The sequence below is a fragment of the Cyclopterus lumpus genome, chromosome 4 (assembly GCF_009769545.1).
Source record: "Cyclopterus lumpus isolate fCycLum1 chromosome 4, fCycLum1.pri, whole genome shotgun sequence".
NCBI lineage: Eukaryota > Metazoa > Chordata > Actinopteri > Perciformes > Cyclopteridae > Cyclopterus > Cyclopterus lumpus.
In genome coordinates this window covers 5,957,214-5,981,041 of record NC_046969.1, presented here as the reverse complement: position 1 = coordinate 5,981,041, position 23,828 = coordinate 5,957,214, and positions in this window count along the sequence as shown.

Here is a 23,828-nt window from a genome sequence, read left to right as displayed (position 1 = left end):
TTTTCTTTTAGTTTGAATCAGTTTCCTCAGTTAATAAATTCTTGATACAGTTGATTCTGTATCACAGAAGGGCTTCGCTGACTGAGGCGGCATGACAGACTCTGCCAGAAGAACGTGTGAATACAGATGGGTGAGCACACTTTCCACAATGAGGACCCAAAGAACATTTGGTTCATCGTAATTATCGTTCTCTATTTCATCTCAAGCGTCCGTTTTATTATCTGTTGCTCGAGTTTCTTTTCCAAACATACAATCCAGTCAGAAAAGAGTGTTTACTGTACTTGCCAGCGAGGATGTTGCCATTTGGCCTTTTCGTTCCGCCGCCTCGCTGTGAGGTTGAGTTATTGATGAGCCCATCAGCTTGATGCTGTCAAACGGCAGTCTAGCCTCCCTCCTCGTTCACTCTCAGCTCACTCCCTCTCGCTTTACTCCATCACCGTAATCCTGGATTTTAATTTGTGCAAGACCGGACGAGAGACATCGACAAAAAAAAAAGGAAAAAGGCTCTCTCCATCGCTGGGCCGCTGCGGAGGGAGGCTCAGTGCGGCCGAAGAGACCCGAGCAGGAAGGGCGAGCGTCGGATGACACGGTGGAAATAAGAAGGGAAGAATGGAAGAGAGGAAAAAGCAGCCGCAGAGTGCAAGGCTGTGTTTAAGCCTGAGGGAGAGGTGAATGCATCTACCTCATTGGGACCCTGAACCCTGTATGTGTCACAGGTGTAGCCACAGGAACAGGACCCAAATGCCAACAATGTTGAAAAAGCAACTTTATTCCTTACTCGAACAATTATTTAAGGAAAGGAATCAAAAAAAGGACAGGACTCACACACGTGATGTCAGTGATCAAACCAGGGCGAACCAACAAAGGGGAATGACACAAACAGGGTTTAAAGACACAGGGATGGTGCAGGTGATTAGACACAGGAGGAAACAATCAGGGACATGGCAGACAATCACCAGGACAGGAAGTGCAGGAGAGACGGGGACAGGAAACAAGACACACAACTCCAGATCCTGACAGTATGACATTCTTTAATAAAGTTAGGAGTTGTCAACATTTGCCTTTTTAAATGCTGTGCTCTCAGGCAGGCTGGAGATACCTTTACTGTGAAAAGCAGCTTGCCTCGTCCACTGGAGGGCTTTACTTCTGTATATATAAATGTTTCTCAGGGCAGATATAGGAATTTTCCATTTTAGGTCCGAGTTCGTGTGCAAAGAGTGTACTCGTGTGCCCGCGTAGTGCACTCATGAGTTGGGACAGGTACTGTTGTGTGAATGGGCAAAAGGTTGTTCATCATTTTAGTTAATGCCCATATGTCATTTTTTAACATGAATACAAATAATTTTTACACACATAATTGAGATTCTCAATAACACATGGTCTTGTTGTTTTATTTATTTAACATTACAGATATAAACATACACCTGGAACAGCATCAGCAAATAGCTTTCTATACAATATGATATATAGTCCAGCTGATTGCTATCCTGTGTTAAGATTTTTGGTTGAGGGTGGAATATTTTGTTATTGATTAGATAAGATTTAGTAACTATGACGCACAGTTCTTGCTGACTGTGTCTGGCCTCACTTAAGTCAAGTCAAAGGTCGTACTTGAATTCGCAATACCAGATAATTATTGTTTGCTACTTGGGAGCAGTGGAAACGCAATTTAATTTTTAACGCATCATTAATATGTTGCCATCTTTTTCGTTGATATGGTGAACGGTTACTTTTTCCACACACTCAAGCGTGTGTCGTGTTTCTGCTGACTCTGTGAATGTAAGTCCAATATTCACTTTCTGTTGGCTCTGTTTTTGGTCTCCACCAACTCCTGGAGACCTGCAGAGTCAAGAAAATATTAGCTGTCAGTTAATCACTGGTTAGTCAGTCGGTGTTAATATAAAAATAATTTGATTACAGCTACTCAAAGTCTGACTCACGTCCAACAATTCTTAATCCAAATGCCAGGATGTAAGTGAGTATTAACAAGACACTGTGATATCACACTTCTATTGAACCTGAGTCAATATGATTCTTTCTCCACAATATGATTCTTTCTCCACACATATATATATATATATATATATATATATATATATATATATATATATATATATATATATATATATATATATATATATATATATATATATATATATATTTGAAGCCTTTTGCTTTTTGTGGGATCTTCACTCATTGCCTGAGTTTGCCCGAGCTTTGCTGGCTTTATCGAAGTGCTCCAGGTCCAAAATGTCCATCTTTTGTTGCTTTGCTTGTCTGCAAAGATCTTCATGGCTGCATCTCGCACACCACCGTCACCCTCGGCGCGATAAGCTCCCGCCGGCCGGCTGCGTTTCTGCTCGCAGCGGCGGAGCGATACGACGGAAATGTCAGCCGTTGCTGGAAAGGCCACAGTTATGAGAGTATGTAAATCCAAGCGCATCGTCTCGGCAGTTCGTGAAATGCAATGCAATATCGAACAGTGATGGAGGAATAATGAAAAGTGACCTGTGGCTATGGCCTGTAGTGTGTGTGTGTGCTGGTATATTGTGCTATACATATGCAGTGCCATGACATGCACACAAATAGGGGCACCAGCCTATGTTTTTCTTTCCCATTATTCCTGTACTTTTTAGTTTTTCCCTTTTTTGGCATGTTGTAACGCATTTGAAAATGAAATCTGAATCAAACTTCAGCTGTAATTCAAATGCACGCACGCAGCTGCAAACAAAAATTAGCTGACGCGTTGGAGAATGCAGTTTAATTAGCCATCGATTGTTGATTATAAATATTTCTTACTGTCCAAAGGAACAATGTTTAATGTGCAAGTGGTGTGCTCTGGAACTTTAAAGGTCATTAATTGGGTGACCCCCCCCCCCCCTCAGCACCTCCTGTGCCGATTCAGATGCCCATCCAGTAAAATTGATGGCGATATTGCAGAATGATCTACTGTCTGCCGTGGCCTTCCAGCACAAACCCAATCAGCTGAACATAATACTCTGGGAAGCCAGAGTGCTTATGAGTTGTTCTACTTTAAATTACAGCACGAGCCGAGGTACCTAACATCCGCCGGGAGCTCGATCACCGCTCCGCTCTGCCTCGGCATGAGATTTAACTCACTGCCGACTGACAACGGATTTCATCTGAACCAATAACGCTGTAATTATGCCTTCGATGGATTCCTTGCACCGCTATTCATCAGAGGATTCTGACATTTGTTCCATTCAACCTGTCGGGGGTCCTGATTTGCGGCTAAACATCTGCCGGCAGAGGGAGGAACCCGGCCTCAGACCGGTGTGCTGCTAGTTAATCTGCGGGCCTTTCGATATGATGAGTCATTTAGCGTGTTGTTTCATCAAGACGGATATTGCGCTCCGCCCTGAGCACAAGCCTTTGTATTCATCAAGAAAAATCATTAGTTGGAACGGCAGCGCTACACAGAGGACCTTCTAATTGGTTTTCTTAAGGTTCTGTTTGTGTGTGTTGTTGAAACTGCAGGAGACGGTCTTCAAACCCTGGCGCTGCATTTTGTAAGACTTTTGTGACTGGTCGACATTTATTGAGTGAAGTACACTGTACATAATTAACTAACACACACATTTATATATGTATATATATGTGTGTGTGTGTACAAAGTCAATGCCATCTCGGTGAGCAGACAAATGATTTGCAGTCTATTGTCTTTTTCTCCAGAGATTTTGGGTGTATATACTCCGACAGAGCAAACACACATATAATTTACGAGTTATTACACCTCATACATACTTGACTTTACTTTAGAATGAACAATTCAGCATGGCAGGAGTCTGTGCGTGATTGAAAGTGCCTCTACTCAATTACTGTACTTTTTAATTAATGCTTTAAAGTGCTCTCCTTTCTCATTTTCTGCTGCTTTATACTCAACTACATTTCATCATATATTGTACTTGTTTTACTCCATTACATCCATTTGTCTGACAAGTTATTAGTTTTTACATGTTAATATATCAATATTTATATTCCAATGACAGGATGTATGAACATATTAACCTCTAAAAGAGGCCATTCTGCATGAAGACTTATTTTACATGTGTTCTTAACAATGTAATGAAGTATTTTTGAATCGGGGTGCTGCTACTAGTAAATTATTGAGGTACCATTTCCATCACTACAAACAATAACATGTAACGTATGCCTGATTTCTAGTGAAGCAGCTATAACCTGCCATATTCCTACCCATATTATTTGTTTCAAAAGGTAAGACTTTTCTTATTTTCTTCTTTCCTAACCATCTTCTTGGGGGATTCTGATCCCACTGTTCTAGAGAAGATCACTATATTAAACGGTGTATACAACATCTCTCTCAGTAACCAATGTTATGCTAAATAATCAATATATCTCGTCCACCCCCTGGCACGTTGGTTGCGCTGTGTCCTTCTCCTGTCTGTCTTCACGGTTACGGCTGTCTGACTTCTCCTCTTTCCTCCTGTCTGTGTTCAAGTACTGTGTTTCCTCTAGCTGTCTCAGTCTAGTCTGGGTGATGCTTGTATTTAAAAAATAAATAAAGTTGATGCTCAACATTCACACTTTGCATTTTAATCAAGTGCAGAAGTTGCAGAAAATTCAGTTTTTGAAACAAATAGCACCGAGTAAATAAATGTTCCATCCATCCATGCTAATTGTTGTTATTATTATTATTACTATTATTATTATTATCATAAATGTAATTCTCACATCGATCTTTCCCCTGACTCTTCTCGGAAAATTAAACCGGCGTTTTATTAGATGTCGTTTGTCATTTCTCACCTCTTCCAATATGAATGGTCACAATGTTTTTTTTGGGTTGTTGTTTTTTTCTTTTGCCAAAATGGACCATCCCCAACATGTGCCGTGATGAAAAAGAACAAAATTGTTATATGATGTTTTTTAAGAGAATGACAGGCAGTAAATGCAGCTGTGGGTTGAGTTATGGAAAAGGAGCCAAAAACATGTTCCATTTCTGCTTGAATGCTTGCTTGTCGAATTATGCACGTCTCATTCAAATGCTTAGTTCATAATAACAAAATAAATAAAGTATGCTCACACAATGCTAATTGCATTGCCTCTTCCTCTTTTCCCCTCCAGATTCGCGAAGCCTGTCACGCAGCACAACAACGTCTTCTATTTCGCGGCACACATAGTTAAGAGACCGCATCCCCCGTCTCACACCTCAGCTCCTTGACATTCAGGAAAAACAATTTTTACTCCCCTTATTTCCTATTATCTCATTTCTCCTCCTTTTTCTCTTCACTGCCGCAGCGAGTTTGATCTGGACTTCTTGCCCCAGTCAGTGAAAAGTAGCATCCGTTGGGGAAGGGGAACAGCCGGGGCTGGTGGGTAAGGAGTACTGCTGCTCCCTGGTAATAGCTTTGGACACAGCTGTGTGCATGGCTGACTCCTCAGCACTGCCAGGCCTTATCTCCAGAAAAGGAGATTAGGTTTCTGGGGGTTCCCGACGTATGTCTATAGTTGAGGGCAAGGCGTGTGAGCTGGTCCACAGCACAGCATCCACAGATAAAATGTTTGAAGCATTATTCCAATTCCCCTGCACATTTGTTTGTTTACTTTTGGCTGTGCTGATTCTGAATAATAGTCTGCGATTTCCAACCCAGAATGTGTGGTCGTACGAGTTGATAAGGAAACACAATTTTTCCAGACTTAAAATGTTTACCCTGGTCCCCACTATTCTTATTAGCCTCATTCTGCACCCCCTTTTTTTTTTTCTTCTGAAGCAATGAAACATCTGAAAGAACCCAAATTGTGCTGTGTCTACTCATGTGCAGAGTGGTGTAAATATAGAAACAAATGGCTTTTGCCGCGCTGACTCCAAATTCCCTGCTGTTTCCCCTCCTCTCCTCTCGCTTCCTTCCTGCGCATCACAAGGGTCTTCATGCTTTTGGAGCCGGTGAGAACAAAAGCATGCACAAGACGGCTCTCGACAGTGTGACGGAAACGATGGGGTAAATGGCTGCTGTGGTAACTTGAAAAGATGATGACTTTCCTCTCTCCCATATTTCTCTTCCTGTGTATTTTGAGGTTTTCATTTATTTTGGATCAAGAGGAATTTTTTCAGTTCCTCAATAATTCTAAATTGAGCTCAGTCTCTCAAGAGGAAACTTTTCTTTTTCTTTTTGACCCATTTCCAATCTCCATCATCTCTCCGTGGCAGCCTCTGGATGCGATGGATGCTGCCAGTAGTCTGTTCCCTCCCTCAGTGAGACATGAGCCCATTTTTTTCTACTTTTTTTTTTTTGCCACCAATAATTTTCACTTGATGCCCTCTCTCCGAATCTAACTCAAAATAAACAACAAACCCGGGGTTGTAAGTACACGTTAGGGGCTCATCTTTCTTGGCAGTGGGTGATTGCTTTCATGGCGCTTCCATGCGGTGTCCTCCTAACATTCATTCAAATCCCTTGACGAATTGGATAAACAAGCAATTTAGGTGCCGGTAATGTTGTTTTCAAAAGACAGCTGTCTGAAGAAAAGTTTTCAAAGCCACAGTGAGGAAATGGAAGGTGACTACATTTTGTTTACATCTCACACAAGCCAGGGAAGAAGCGGAGGCTGACTCTAATTATGGAGCGGTTTGTTGTTTAAGTGACAGTGATGCTTCAGAGTCTACACACACTGAGAGGGAAAATCAGTGTGTGGGAACAAACAAAAGGAAAATGAGAATAATGGTGAGAATCCAATTCACAACAGCAGTCATATAGTGGCAACGGGAAACACATTCTCACTCTCATACGGCAGCTTGGTCAGACTGTGGGTTCCCCTCTAGCGTCGGGTGTTGTTGTGTCTTTTCTGAATGAACTTCCGACATGAATTTACTTAGTTATTAACTGGATTCAATTCAATTCAATTTGCCTCAGAGGGCTTTACAATCTGTACACATACGACATCCCTGACATTTGACCTCACATCGGATCAGGAAAAATTCCCCAAAAAAAGGGAAGAAACCTTCAGGAGAGCAACAGAGGAGGATCCCTCTCCCCGGATGGACAGATGCAATAGATGTCATGTGTACATAATGAACAGCATTACAAAGTTACATAAACACATTACATGACTATGACAATGTATGAATGGAACTCCAATCCATGAAACAGAAGGAGGTAGAGGGGAGGGGGGGCGGGGCATCAGCAGGGCCAACGCGGGAGGCCCGCTCACCAGGCATCAGATACCGCCAGGTCCAATGGACCCTACGAGACGTGAAGTCACAACGACTCCGGGGAGGAAGCAGAGTTAATAAGGTTAGGTTGGATTAGCTTCGGGCAAATCAACTAGTTGGTTAATCATAGGAAAGGTTCACGTTTAGGTGGAAATAAAGACGCTTGGAATGTCATTTATGGTTAAATATGTAAGTCACATAACAAAAGCATGGTCAAATAAGTCACTTGACCTGGTTTCACACGGGACACTAACAGCAGTCTCCTGGGTGAAAGTCGAAGATTGTTCAACCCAACCATCCACCCTGATACAGACTTTCTCGCTTTTTATTTGGTTAGAAGAAAAACTATTCGACTTGCTAGAAACTAAAGCATGATAAAACATTTACTGTTATGGTTGTTTACGTCACAACTGTAGTAAAACCCAAATGCAGACAGATCAGGGAGTAATAAAGTGCAACGGTTTGTTTCCAAGGGGACGATGAGTGGATGGAAGGCAGCTTCGTGGACTGGACAGGTGGGGTAAATGAGGAGCCGGGAGGCCACAGCCACGCCCACACCCACACACACATACACACACCCACACACACATACACACACAAACACACACACACACACAAACAATAATCTATCTAGTTTGAATATGAATTCCTTTTTCTTATTACTTAGATGTTAATCAAAGTGTATGAAGAAGAGTGTACAATGCACAGGCGTCCATATACCTGAAACGTTAGTTATCTACGTAGATTATTTAGGTATCTAGTTCCTGTCTCGGGGTGTTGGGCGGGCGGGGGTGGCAGGCTGAGATGATAACACGCTGTAGTGTTCTTTTTCTTTCAATCTCAGTATCTCTCACACGCTCTCTCCTCAGCAACCTTGTTGAAAATGAGTTAATCCAGAGGTGGCTAATTCGTCTGAAGCATTCACCTCCATGCTCACAAGCCCCACCCACCACCCCCCCCGATCCCTGCGAACGCTCCTCTCATCAGAATCTCTCACATCTCATGGAATCCAACATGGGCGAGAGCGGCGGGGCGTTGCCACTGAGAGAAAACCAGAGAAGCCGTTGAGGTTAAACACAGAGGAGGGTGTTGAAAGGCAAACGGAACTCTCGCTCCACCGGGAGATTGAGGAGAGATGAAATGTTTCCAGTCATCAGCGAATGGCAGCTGTCTTACGTTCTGAGTTCAAGCTGTGCTCAAAAAGTTGCAGTGTTAGAAAAAAAGTTGACTCAAGTGAGGAAAAACAAAACTAGGCACGAGGTCTTTGCCAAACATGTGATTCAAAGTCAGATCTTTTTGACAGCTGTTTTCTCTTTCTGGAGGGGAGAACTTTTCTGCAGTAGGATTTTTTTTGTATCATGTCTTGTATGAATGCGGTGTCATTTGCAAATGCACATCAAGGGCTCGGTCGACACGGCGCAAAGTTATGTATGTTATGATGTGGATATATTTAGCGGTGTGTCTTTTTTTCCGACTGATACTGAGGACAATATTACATTTTTACATCTGTTACCTTTTTGTTTCAGATGCGTTCTCTGCCAGGAGACGTGGCAAAGAATGAAAGCAGATTGGAAGCACGCCTTATTTGTAGTCCTGACAACTGGGACGCTGGCGAAACTTAACGCCGCTCCGTCTAGGACTGTTTTTATTTGTTTTTTTTCTACCTTTTTTACAATTTAACATTCATTTAAATTATTTTAAATTTTATTTAACAGTGTAGCCATTCTTCTGACTTAATTATTCTGCAAATCTTGGATTATTTTTTATTTTGTGATTGCCGTTGGCTCCTGCTCTCCACCACTGCGATCTGGTCAACTGGCGTTGGCTGGCTAGCCGACAGTCTCTTGCTGGCCGGCAGCTACCAACGAGCCAGCCGACTCCCTGTTGGATGCTCTCCACCGCTGCCGCCTGGACAATCCTGGACAACTGGCGTTGGCTGGCTAGCCGACGGTCTCTTGCTGGCTAGCCGACAGTCTCTTGCTGGCTGGCCGACGGTCTCTTGCTGGCTAGCCGACAGTCTCTTGCTGGCTGGCCGACGGTCTCTTGCTGGCCGACGGCTGCGGCCGAGCCGGCCGACTCCCTGCTCCATGCTGTTGCTCTGAGGCTCGTCGCCTCTCAGCGGTCCTGGTGCTTCGGTGGTCCTGTCCGTGGTTGGCGATTGCGTCCTCCCCGGCTGGCGTGGTTCTGCAGTGTTCCACCTCGCAGCTCCTCGGGCTCAACGGCTTCTCTGCTCCTCCGTTCGTCTCGGCCATCGGGGCGCACGGACTCCTTCGTCGGCCTCGTTGCATCCACAGAGCCTCCCGCGGAGGGTTTGTTTGCTCCTGGCCTGATCGCTCCACGCTTTCCATCCCCTCCCTCTGGTCGGCCGAGCGCATCGCTGCAGCTCGTCATCACAACAATAGTCCCCAAGAGCGAGATGGTGGCAACGAAATTAGGAACTGGACTGGTACACCTTTTATTACCTCTAAGATGTCGTCCTTTTATGCAGTTCTTTGGTTCCCCTATTTTAGTTTGTCTGTTCTGCTTTATTTTGTATTTGTAATTTTCAATTCCTCTATTGTGTTCATTGCCTATATGGCATTGTCTACTTTGCCTCATTTATTTTCTGAAATGTTTACTTGCATTGATGTTGTGTTTTTACCTTGCTTCTATGTAGAGCACTTTGTAAACCCTGTTTTTAAAGGTGCTATATAAATAAATGTATTATTATTATTATTATTTCCCTCAGTTGTATTCATTTGCGGTGATTTTCCCGAATAACAGCAGTTATGATGACGCGTGGCTGCATTCTGCTGGAGCTCCATTTGTGAGGCTCAGTTATTTGCCTCTGAAAAATTTAATTTGCATAGGTATATTTAAGGAAGGGGGGATGCATTCACCTGTAATCTTGCATAAACTGATGCTGTAATTATATAAATGTTTTTTTGGATGTCATTTAATTCAAGAGTGTTTCTATTTTAGAATAACTAATGTATTTTCTGACATATCCCACCGACTAACTGCATTTTATGAGGGCAGCCCCAGTCACTGATTGCATAATTAGCTGCCGCATTAGTAAATCAGATGCTAATTTAATATTGATTTCAAGAGTAAATTGAATAAAAACAGCAATGCAAATTTGCCAGGTGCTTTTAAATGTGTATGACCACAAATTTCATTTGGCATATCAATCCTTCCCTTCGCTGCAAAACGGGGGTATATTTCATTCATTTTTGGTCAAACAAAATTCCACATCATGGAATTAGTGTCTAAGAAAGGATTCTCATTGACTTTCCATTGGCATTGTTTTCAACCACACAATGCGAGGTTGTGGTCACACCAGCTGTTAAAACTGTTGCATCATAGTGCATTACTCTTTATCACAAATAAAAAATAGAATTAGTAACCACAGTACCCTGTCCGGGGACTATAACCGTAGATATGTGCGCACTAACGCGGTTACAACTGGTTTCAGGTATTAAGTTATTTTTAAAATGACGTGAACTGCACTCAAACTAGAGGCTAGAAGCTATATCTGTTGTTGTTTTTTGTCTTTTTGATCACTCTTGTAAATGTTTATAATTCAGTTATTGTGTGGTTCGGTTGTTCTCAGAGATATGAATCGCAATGAGCCTGATTAAATAAAGATTAAATTAATTTTAAAAAATTTTAAAATCGACAAGAAAGCAAATAACTGTATTACCCAAAACATCAAATGCATATCTTAAAACTTACGATGGCTGGATTATTTAGCCACATCACTGCCTTTTACGTAGCTTATTTATAGAGTAGTTTTAGCAATCATCTGGAGTTGCATGTGTGTACACATGAGTCCAATATTCACTCTCTTGAAGCTGTGTTGGTCTTCACCAACGTTGTCCTGAGGAAGGTCTCTCTCTAGTTGCTAAATGTTCCACAATGTTTTAGAGCTTTTTAGCTTTTTACAGCTGCCTGCTGTAAACAATGCTGTGAGAGAGAACTGAGACAGGAAGGGCTCAGGTCAACAATGAGCTTTAAACTGACAAACACTAAGCAGACCTGCAAATTCGGTTGATATTAATATGTAGTGTTATTACTATGAGTGACCCCTTTCACATTGTCCCATTGTTTTCACATGGCCATTTTATGCATTGTTAAAAATAGATCGAGGAAATCAGCTCTACGGTTTGACAAACACATGTACAAATGCTGTTGGCCTTCTCTTGAGAGACTTTGCAAGCACAAAGACAACAGAAATCTCTCCTGAATATCTTTATATCTTCGGGATAGAATTTGTCTGCCACTCTCTTCTGTCTCTTCTTGCCTCTTGCTGCTGCACGTGCCGTGCATACAGCCGGCACCAACTGTTGACCAGACTGGAAGTGAATATCAATGTTTGGGAAGAAATGAATAGAGAAAAAAAGTATGGATTTCATTCTAATAGCAGGGATTTAGTTGTCATGAAAAAAAGAATCAAACAGTAATGAGTCCTTGTTTGAATTGTATCTTTTGCCGCAGGTTTACTTTTAATCTGCAGTTATTGCTTGGTGTCATCTGAAATGAGCGTTTCTCAAATATATCCGGCTTAAAGCCAACCAGACAGGGGATCTCGCTCGTGCAGTCGGCTGCTGTCGGCTGTCGCCGGTTAAAGTTCTCTCTCTCTCTCTCTCTCTCTCTCGCTCTCTCAAGCCGGCGAATGTGTTAATTTGTGCTTCGTCCATAATCGACTGTAAGCTTGAGAGCATGGCGGCCTCCGAGGGTGAGGCTGGCCTGCTTCCAGTCTGAGCGCCAGTGTCAGGATCGGCGAGGGGTTCATCATTAGGAGTCGTGAGCGAGGATGATTCCCGGGCAGGAAACGGTGGCTAATGGAATCGAGTGGTGACTGCGGCCCTGTGGGAGATTATACCACAGTCTGTCCGTAATGAGCAGCGTAATAGCACGATTACAGCGGCGCTTAATGACTCCGAAAACGGCCACCAGTGTTAGCGTGCGGACACCCTCCGCTGTGCATTGCTTCTATTACCTCATTAGCTGAAGCCCGGCACAATTACTGCACCGTTTATAAGCAGTCGCATGAAGCATTGGCTATCAGTTTCTGACTGTATGTATTTTGTCTGCTGTCATCCAATTTCCTGCTTAAAAGCCCATTTAGAAAGAGCAAATTCAATTGATTTCGATGTAAACCAGGCACTGAAAATCTGGACTTTTTGTGTCAAGTCCAACGTTGGTCTACTTCAACGTACAACTTCATGTCATGGAAAAATAGATTTCTTTCTTTTTTAAATCAAAACCTAAAAGGAGACATCGTATAGGCTGTGTCACACCATCCAATTATATACAAACCTGTGCTGCCAAAGCATGAACTTCTGAAACTGTGTTAATTAATTCTCTGGTTAGCAACCGAGCTAGCCAGCTCATTGAGTACGTAATGCCTTTTGTTGTACTAAAATACATAACTCATATAAAAAAAAAAAAATACATAAAAAAATAATCAGTAAAAAACAACTTCCTTTAGTTTCTTTATTACTTCTACTTTAATGTCAATCATCATTATCAGAGATTGGATGTGGCTTTAATGCAGCACAAATACAGGTAACTGTGTTATGACGGGTAAGATTAAGCACATATTGCTTTATGAATGTGGCGGCAGCTCTCCAGGGGAAATGCACTTGACACTTCCTAAGGATTCTGCTCGACACGGCTAACAGGATCGGATGTTATGTCAAGCAAAGGTGCAATTTTCATTAACCTCCAGGGGTGCCGTGATTTGAATGTGCCAGCCCAGCAATTAGTTGATTGTGACTGATTGACAACGCCACGATGAAAGATGGGAGTCGGAGAACAAGTGTGCCGTTCACTGCTGGGTTCCAGCCTCTCCGCACACCCTTCAACCCCCAACGCTCTGACCTCCTCGCTTGTCTGTTGCTCCAAGGTCTCTCTGAAAGCTCTAGGAAGTGAGGAGAGAGTGAGATTACAACTCTGAAGGTTCAGCAGTCAAACTCTGAGTAGAAATTGGTGTAAAGCTTATCCTTGTAGAAACTCATAATGTAATATCTGTGGATAATGTTTTTTTAAGTAAGAAAAAAGATATTGTAATAATCGCCCTAAAGGCTGAATTTATAATGTAATACCTTATATGCATAATGTAACAGGTTATCGTACTTTATGCAATTTTGCATAAAAAACTAAAATTTACTAATTTTACAAATATATTGTAACAAATTGAAACGTAATATGTCGGGGTATCAAGGTCTCTTATTATTAATGCTTGTCATCGGTGCAACTGGATGGGATTCCACCCAAAATCAGAGTAAATCATGCCGGTTCACCAGAAGCCCCTTCAGCTTGGACTCCAGCGGGGCTACCAGTGGCGACCACGATCCGGCTTCACTGCCACCTTCCACCTGCAGTCTGAAGCTCCAGTGGGAGGAGCAGTGGGAGGAGCAGTGAGAGGAGCAGTGGGAGGAGCAGTGAGAGGAGCAGTGGACGGAGCAGTGAGAGGAGCAGTGGGAGGAGCAGTGAGAGGAGCAGTGAGAGGAGCAGTGGGAGGAGCAGTGGAAGGAGCAGTGCTCAGCGCACGTTAGCAGTATCACTTTTTGTCCATAGTTGCTTGTAGTAACTTTAAAATGCAAATAAATGGTGTTGTATTAAAAATGCAGACTGAACCTTAACAAATTCAAATGTAATTGTTTTACAATGAATTTCGGATTATTAAAGGTTTTATATGAAAAATAAATAAAATAACTTGTAATAATAAATGATAAATGATACAATAATAATATTATGAGTTTCAACAATACAGTGGAAGAGTTAAACAAAATATTTTTGACATGTTTTGGTGTGTGTTTAGTTTATTATTTATTAAAAAAAACAAGAGGTTGAACACATAAATCAACTATTGAAATGGAATAACTAAATATTGAATATCATTTTTAACATTCAGAGAATGAGTATACAGTATTTATAAAAAAAACTATAACTACAGCAAAGGAGAGGCACAACTTGCCAGTGCATGTCCGCATTGCACTGGTAATTTTATTCAACTATGCAAACAAAATGAAGTCACAGTAATAGATGTGTAGACTGCAAAACAAATTCATAGCAATACTAGCAAATAGTGCATTACATTGGATATATTCAATTATTTATCTATCTCTCTACTGTTTATTTCCAATCAAGAAAACAGAATATTCGCTGGCCTGAAGTACCAGTAAGGTAATCACTCACTTCCTCTAATAATTACGAGTTAATTGATTTGGGAAATGGAGTATGCAATGCTAATACAGATGGCAGCAGGTCTGAATTTATGGGAAGAATACATGCGCTTTGCAACATGCCACTGAATAAAGAAAGGGACCCCCAATGACGGAGCTAGAAAGCTCTTTACCCTACTTTCCGATCTGCGTGTTGGAAGGGGATAATGATCGGTCTGAAGGCTCTGGCAGACGATATTTATCATGCTGATAAGATTCATCAATGGGCTGAAATGCGGCGTGAAGTAGCTCATCAGACGAACCTGCTTGAGCTCTCCCCGGGCGGTCACTCTCGTCTCAATGAAGCCCTCAGTCGGAGGCAATTGAGTGTATGCATCACATGCAGCTTCAAGGAGGCGCAGGGCCTAATGTGATATGATTTGCATACGCGGTTGTGCTAGACTGTCTCGCAACAAGAGACTTTGTTCTAAAAATAGAACTTCCCCCATCGCCAAAGACGGGAACCAGTCCATTTATATTTGAGACGTTCGACGGCCTAAAAGGTCGCAGCGGAATCAGAGCTGACATTTGAATACACGGTCTGCTTCTCAATTTTCTTCCACCGCCTATTTTCTTCGGCATTCCACCAGACTTGATATTGAGCTTGTGCACCTCTAACGCGGCACCTGATCGATATGCTATTGCAGCATCGTCAGGGCCATATCTGCCATTTAGATTGCAGCCGGGGCGGCCTGACATTCCTCCCTGCTCACCCCAGGGGAAGGTCCGGTCGGGCCGAGTCTCTCGCAAAATTGGAAATTTGTGGAGGTGGCATCACGGGCGTATTAATACAGCTACAGCCTCGTTCTCCGAAAAAAGGTTGTCGCCAGCGTCACCTGGAAAAAGATTTGCTGCGGGGGGGAAGAAAAGCGAGGTGGCGGGAGTTGGCGCCCGCTCTCCCTGGGAAGGCGAGAATGAACGCAGCATTAAAAATCCTTTAATTTGTTAATTGCTGCAAACGATTTCCCCAGCCAATTACCCAAATGCCACGGTGAAACATTGCAAGACTTTGCTGAAAGTGCTCAGTATCATGCCTCATGCATTAGTTATAGCAAAATGGAGAATGCAAATTGCCTCTCTTTTTTTTCTTTCTTCCCTCTCAGAGTTTTCAAATTGTTCAAGCTGCTTTTTCCTATTTATCTTTAATATCCGCTGATCCCCTAATGTGTGGAGGGGAAAAGAAAGCACTCGACAACTTTAGATCTGTTTGTATGAGCAGGAAAACAAACTGTGAGAAATGACATTGAAGTAAAATTCAGTTATGCCGGTGTTCGAAGCCATAATACTAAATTTGATATGATGATATGATTTATTATTTTTCTCTGAGCCATATTTATGTAATTCACTGCATGCATCCAATATCTGACAAGATTGGTCTGATCCAATTGCTCCTTTTTACTCTGAGGTGTGTAAAATTCATACCATTATTCAATCTTCGTGTAATGCTGAAAAAGTGTTTCCGAACGTGCGAGAAGTGAACAAGTTTCTTATGAATATCTCTTTATACGGTCTTTAGAAATTCTCTCAACAACTACAGCATCTTTCATCCCTCCTTTTCATTGTACCCTTGGTGTCAAGGGCTCCCGCAGTCACATTAGCTTGTCAAGGCAAGCCTCTTGAGCCATCTCCTCGCTTTACAATAAACAATTTTGCTTCAGGTTGGGGGAGAAAATGCTCCTAAATCAGCAATAAGAAGATCTGCAGGATTGTTCCGCAAAGGCAGCTTTACACGGTGATATTGCCAGCACCGAGATCGGGAAAAAACGTGTATTTTGATTGTCGTCATGACAAAACATTTAAAGAGCTTATTTTTCCAACCGCCGTGTCCCCTGAAAGCTCTTTATTTACACATTGCGGGCTCGGTCCCAAACTCATTCTGCATTTGTTATATTTAAGGAAATTGCTGGCCGATCGAAGGTAAAGTGCTTGTAGCAGGAGATCAGGAATGTGATCCTCAGGGCCGAGGGTAGCGCACGAATACAAAGGAGACTGCGGCGTCGAGTTGACTCAAATTTGAGGTATTAGTGTTGGTCCCATTAATCCCCGGTGGCCGATAACCTCGCGGCCTGAGCCAACTTCAGCCGTGGGCTTTGTGGATATTAATCTCCACAATGTTTGTTAGCGCCGTTGTCACATTAAAGAGAGCAACAGGATGTGTTAAAGTAATCTCTCTGGCAAATAGGAAAAATCTCAGAATCAGAGTAATGTCAGAGAACATTATGCAGTGAGAAGAGGGACTTTATCCTTTTGGTTTCAGGTTTCCTTATGTCGTATTTGTGCAATAATCATGTAAAGCCACAGGGGTCACCGTGCTACTCCGGATTGGAAAGTCAAACTCAAGAAGCAGAGGGTTGGGAAAAGCATGTGGCATATAAATATATATATATATATATTCGCTCTCTTTCTCTCTCTCTAATTATAATGAGGCACAATTCCCCTGAGAGTCAAGCTGGGCCCACAACTTTATTATACCATTTCTTTATTCCCCAAAATGAAAGCAATCAGAACGGAGAGACTGAGCAGAGAGATGCACGCCTGCTGCAGTACCTCCGTTCAGATCTGTAGCCGCCATGCGCAAACTCGATTTAAAAAAAAGCCTTGCTAGCGCACATACTTATTGGTATTGCCCAATTGAGGGATACAAATGCTTTTAAGTCTGGCAGATTCCGCCAGCTCTAACGGGCGCCCAAACCACAGAGCATCTATTTTTCATTACACGCCGTACCAAGTATTGGTACTTGGTCATATTTAGTCATATTTGTGTGTCTACCACTTTACAAATAGCACTAAATGCATTTGGAAAAGTCCCTAGCGGCAATGCATTGCAGATACATAAATGCTATTTTTTTTAATGGTTTTGAGGTAGCGGCTTGGCAGTCTCCCTCAGCACTGGGAGCCAAGACCTCTCCGGCTTTTCTTGGAGGATATCTCCATAATAGCCTCATTATTCAACTGTGAGCCCAGGCACACTCAGGCTGAAGTAATGAGCCTCTCACTAGTTGCTGAGTATCACCTTTTTGCAAGAGGTTGCATGGAGAATGCATCCTGATTAGAAGTGCTGTTTAGCCATTGTGTAGCGGAAATGCAGTTACGGTCATGATCTTCCTTTTTAAAAAATGTTTTATTTCTTTTAAAAGCGGGACCGGGTGATTCAAGAGCAATTGCTGCAAAAAATCCCAGCCAGGGACTGAAAAGTCTCATACTCTCCTTATGAAAATGCCTTTATGTGTTTTTCTGTCTCACACAAGCGACCAGACCCAATGAGGACAAAGAGTGAAAGAACTCTCTCGTATATTATATGCTACCAATATGTATGTGTAATGTGATGATAATAACGATGTTTGTCAGTGTGTGTGGAAAAGGGACCACATTTCCGAGGGAGCTATACAGTACTTCTTTAAATATGACAGAAAAAAAAACATGATTTGATGATCATGTGCCAATCAGATTTGATAAGAATTCTTACACAGTCGTATTACTGTTATTTACTTCAAGAAATTAAGAAGAGCCATTATCTGTGAGTTTGCAGACACTGAATCTAAATTCATTGGATCTGGGCTATGCTAAAGCCATGCACAGCTCAAACGGCATCACAGTTTAATTAATCATCATGGGTCTGTCTTGCGGGTTTGTCTAATCATTAAGTAAATGTCGCACACTGTTACACTTTCCACATGACAAAAGATGCTTAAGTCATCTCACATTACGCCCCCCCCCCCTTATGGGTATGACTTAAAGTGTCATACATTTACATAATCTGTCCTTATGTAAGCATCCAATTATCGCTCTTCTCTCCGTGGTTGGATGCCGAGAGCTCGCTGTCTAGAAGCTGTGGTCCCTGCTTGCCACCTGTGTTCCAGTATAGCAGAAACATGACGGATAGCCCCACTGTAAGGCCCCGGGGCCCTCTCAATCTGTGATAGATACCCTAACACAGACGCCTGCTTGTTGTGCCTAGGGTTACCACCCCAAACCTGTTGGGGGGGTTCCTAATTAACCTGCGTTTGGGACACGTTCTGACAGGATGTGTGTGTCTTTACAAATGGAAGGGCACAGAATCACAATGGTTCTCTCAAGTACACATCTACTGCTATTATATATATATAATACAGATGTATATATATATACTCAACTTGCATCCAGGACATATGTTCAGATTTGTGTAGCTCTTAATGGTACCTTTCGTGTTTGCTTTAAACCTATTTTCGTTCGATAATGTGTCGAGTCAATGTCTCAAAGGGCTTTTCAGAACCACAACAGCAACGGTTCGTGACCCACCTCAAGCTCTTTAAAAACAGCAAACAGCAAAACAAAAAAACAAATAGCAGAATGCAAAGAAAATAAATGGAGGTAACCTCAGGAGAGGCAACCCGAAGACAGACGGTGGAGAGTGCAGTAGAAGTCGTGGGTGGATAAATAAAGAAATAAATTCTTGTCTTAAAAAACTGAACAAAAAAATTAAATATTAGTTATTCAGCTCTTTGTCCTGTTTTGTCTCATTGTTCTTCTTCCTAGAGCAGTAATGCTGCTGTGGGTTCAACTGCTTCAACTCCAATATTACCTTTCACCAAGTTCCTATGCTCAAAAGCGTATGAAACGTGAAGAGAGTTAAGGTAGTGTGCCATAAGAGAGACTACATTATTTCATATTTGTTGTCTATGTTCTCAAAATGAAATGTTTATGTTAGTTGGTCCACAGTTTGGCCCAAGCAATTAATGGATTAGGGGCTAATCCATGAATGATGCTCATCATTGGCATCTTAAAATATTGTAAAATGAATTGTATAAAAAATGCAAGTGAAATGTTATTATATTATTTTTTTATTAACCTAATGATGATGTTTTAAACAAAGTGAATGAAACATAAATGAAGAAGAAGAACCAAATGTCTTATAAGCAAACAAACAAATATTCTATTTACTCTCATTTTAAACATTCCTGATAACTATTTTAAATGCTTTTCCTTCCTATTAAAACATTTGAAAAGCACACTTCTTTATTTATTTTAAAAGAGTGAATCATAAAAGAAAATTTGAATCATGCAATGCTTAGATTCATTCAACAGGAAACATCTACATCAAGGAAGTAAAGGTACTAATTTATGAGGTCTTTATACTGCAGTGTGAACTAAGCCTTAGAGACAACAGCTTGCACACATACAATCTCACTAAACGTATGCTTGATCATGCATCTCTGTGCCGTCACATACACTTAACAATGCAGGCCGTCATTTATTGGAGATTAATCCTCGTTCCATACAGTGTCGGGACCTGCACTTTGCCTTTATTCATCGTCATTAAAGGGAAGAGATTGAAGAGCAGGACGAGTGAGGACAAAAGAGCACGGAGGCGATGAAATATCCAGTAAATGGTGATATTGCGAGGGGAGTCAGAGAAAACTGGGTGAGGTGTAAAAAAAAAAGAAAAGAAAACTAATTAACCTTAGACAGATGAAAGCAACAGTGGACAGGACTGGAATACAAAAGGTGAAGACAGACAAAGAGAATGAGATGTTCCAGGTTAGATTCTAACACCTTGGTGTTCAAGTAATACTCCAATATGTGATGTTAAAGTATAGGTCGCAGGAACAGAACGGACCGGAGGGAGAGAAAAAGTGTGGTTTGAACCAGCTGTGTGACAGAAACAGACACACGGGTGGAGGGGAATAAAGATGGAGAGGTGTGGAGAGATTGAAGCTTCCTCTTTTAATGAACCCTACAGCACCAGCGCTCCCCACCATGCTGCAGCCCCTCGATGCTGCCCTTGCTGTCAAGACCATGTCCGAGCTGTACAGGGCAGCGGTGACAGCTGAAGCAGAGCCCACTTTGAAGTCCGGAGTGCAGCAACAGGGTAGATAATGACCCCGCCAATCTCCTCCCACCACCCTGTCTGCTTCCCTTGGCCTCCGTGCCGGCCAGAGATGGAGGCCTAATGAGCATACTTTTCTGAGCAACTTTCACTGAAGGCAAATGCATTAATTCTTGATCCGCTTTCCACCCTTTATAGTGCTCAGTCTTCCGAGGGAGCGAGGATGAGTCGGGGTGAGGAAGAGTCACTAATACATGCTTCAGAAAAAGTAGAAAAAAAACACAGACAAAAGTGGAGGAGACAGGACACAGTAATGGTAAGATGGTGAGAGAGATCTGGGTCCTTGCTATAGCGTTGTCACCGAGAGCAAGAGAGACAAGGTTGAGAAGCACAAATGACTGCTGGATTTAATGATATCGAGGCAAATAAGCTTCGGTCTCCTTCCCGAACAGTTACAGGGGCGGCTGTCCGTTATCTGGCGTGATTAATTTACGTTTACCTGCTTAAAATCCCAACCCAGGAGCCGCCCAAGGAAAGAAGTTGAATGCTTCTTCATTTAAGCTGTCAGGGTTACAAAGAGGAGAGGTAATCCAAATCAGCTCTGCCAAGGACAGCTGCTTCATCACAATTATAACAAAGTGTGTGTCTGCCGCATCCATACCTGAGGCACTTTGAACAGGTCGAGGCTAATCAATGTGTAGATATTCCCGCCGGCGGCAAACGGCCTCACTTTACTTCCAGATGACGTTTAATGTTAACTAAAGTTCCCGCTGTTGTTCCATTAGCGGGATCAAGTTTAATATGGCAAACTAGAACCTTCGTGGTGAAATGATTCCTCATGAGAAAAGCTTCGGGGAGATGCGCGAAAAGAGAGAAATCAACTTCTTGGTGTCAGAGTTGCGTTTAAATGATGACAGATAATAGCAATTTTTGTAGGTTTAGACGGGGCTCATTTTTTCTCCCATTACCTCCGGGTGAGGAAAAAAACAATTACCGCCTCCACCACAGAGGAAACACTCATTTCATGCTTGGTAAGCATTTTTTAACTGTTAGCATATCTTCAAACAACAGGTTCAGATTCTGAAGCCTATTTCCACATATTTGAGTCTGTTTTATCTGAGAGTTTCTTTTTCTGTACATCAGATGATGAATGGTCTGTTGTTGCCCTGAGAGATCTTTACCTGCATGACACTGTATATCACATGATAAGCAAAGAAAACACAAACGTGCTATCAACTCTACCAGGAATTGTACCTCGGGGTCCATACATCAAGCTATTTTAAGGCACACACGTTTCAGACAGAACAAATAAAACTGAGCCCTGAGGGAGGAACCAGTATGAAATGTCTCAAAACAGCTGCTGCTTTCATCGCAGAGTACCCATTGTTTATTGCCTTCCCAGCATTAGTTAACAATAACCATTTGAATTGGAAGGTTATGGTCTTGGTGAAAACTGAAATACCACCGCTTGGTCAGTGTCCCCAAGCTTCAAGCTATGATGCACTAAACGCCGAGTGGCACTGACCAAACGGCAGTATTGGGAGTAAGAATGGGTTGGCTCTGCAGATCTGGGATTTTGTTTCATGTTGCTGTTAAGTTTTCCAAATGTGCATTTTCCAGATGTTATAGCCATGCAGTTATATAAACGGGGGGTAAAACAAATATAATACAATACAGTAACGACAATTCGCAACAGGTCAATTCCCTAACCAGTTCCCAATTGGCATGCAGGACATTGGGGAGCCTTGCAATTTTACGAGTCAAAGGTCAATTATATGCATTCATGTCAGTTTATTTTGTATCGTCTAAAATCACAAATTTGCCTCAGAGGGCTTTATAATCTGTACACGTACAACATCCATGTCACATGACCTCACATCGGATCAGGAAAAACTTTCACTGGGAAAAAAAGGGAAGAAACCTTCAGGAGAGGAACAGAGGAGGATCCCTCTCCCCGGATGGACAAAAGCAACAGATGTCATTTGTACAGAATGAACAGCGTTATGAATAATGAGTAGTAGGAATGGACCACAATCCAGATAACCACGATCCATGAAACAGAAGGAGGAAGAGAGGAGGGGCATGGAGGCAGGAGGCAGGGCCACGGAGGCAGGGCCCATGAGGCAGGAGGCACGGCGAAGGAGGCGGGGCCAAAGAGGCGGGAGGCCAGGCCAGGCAAACAAATAATACTGTTGGTAAATATACATATTATCCCACCCTATCTGGCTTCCTGAGCTGCCCTGTTGTCATGGCGGAGTCTGGATGTGGGAGTAGGGATGGGTATCGTTTGGTTTTTTTCCCATACCGGTGCTAAACCGATACTTTTAAATCGATACCGGTGCCTAAACTGATACTTCTTTTTTTTTAAACACAAAACAACGATTGTTGACATTAAAGAAAGGCTTTTCTTTTATTGCCAACGCACATTTATTTCTTCAACCTGAACAATATATTAACTGTTTAAAAGTATATTATAAATATAAATAATACAATATACGTGGCTTGAAACTACAGCTTCAAACTTTTTAACTTTGAACAATAACAACAGTTTACAGTATACTTAAATACATATAAAGAAATACAAAACACACAAACACACTGTATACAGCTTCAAACTTCAGCAATTCTTTTGCAGAAATATGAGCATATTTGGCTTCTCTGGCAAAATACGACACCTCTCCTGCACAGGAGAAAACCCTCTCAGATGGTGTCGATGAGGCCTGTACACACAGGTATGTGTCTGAAAGTGCAGACTTCATCCACCACCAGGCTGCAGGGTCTGGTCCTGATGGGATTGAAGGCAGACTTTTGTAGATTTCAATCTCTTTCAATCTCTTTCTGGACCTTCAGGACCTTCTGGCTCTGCCTTTAGTGGTCCTGAAGAAGCTCTCGGTCCTCATCCTCCAACAGCTTCTCTAGGACTGACTTATTGGCACCACGAATACATAGAAGTAGTGTTTAGATAAACATGCTTCAAAAGAAATGCACTAATTTGAATAAATAAAATACATTGGAGGATATTTATTAGTCTTTTTGACGAATTGTATTAAATGGAACAGATCTTATAGATATCTTATACAAATGTTGTCGCTGTTGAATTTGGAGAGACAATGATATAAACACAAATAATGTTAAATATGTACACGCAACAGAAGCATCACTGCACATGCCATCGCTAGTTTCATTAACGTTACACTGACTTGCAGGTAGCCGTTTGCTAGTATCTAGCAAGCTAAGGTAGGCTGGCTAGCTTAAACATGGTTATAATGCCTAATTTATCATGTGTTGTTATTAGGCCTACTTTCATAAATGCAAGACTTGCTATCAACGTTACGGTACTAACCTGAGTTAAGGCTGCTGTTGTCATCATCGGTCTTCTCGTTTCCAGGGGGACCGGTCTCACCATCGCCAGTGCCAGGGAGCTCCCAGACTGCCCGCCGATGTGCTCGGTACGGGCTGACGCTCCCGGTCGAACACGGTGCATCCCTCTGCTTTCAAGTGGATGTTATACGTTGCCAGATGTTTCATTACATTTGACGTGTTCCCCCCCTTTACACGCAATTATTGTGTAGCATTTTGGGAAATATAGCCACACTTTTGACCGTTTACCTTTCGGCATTTT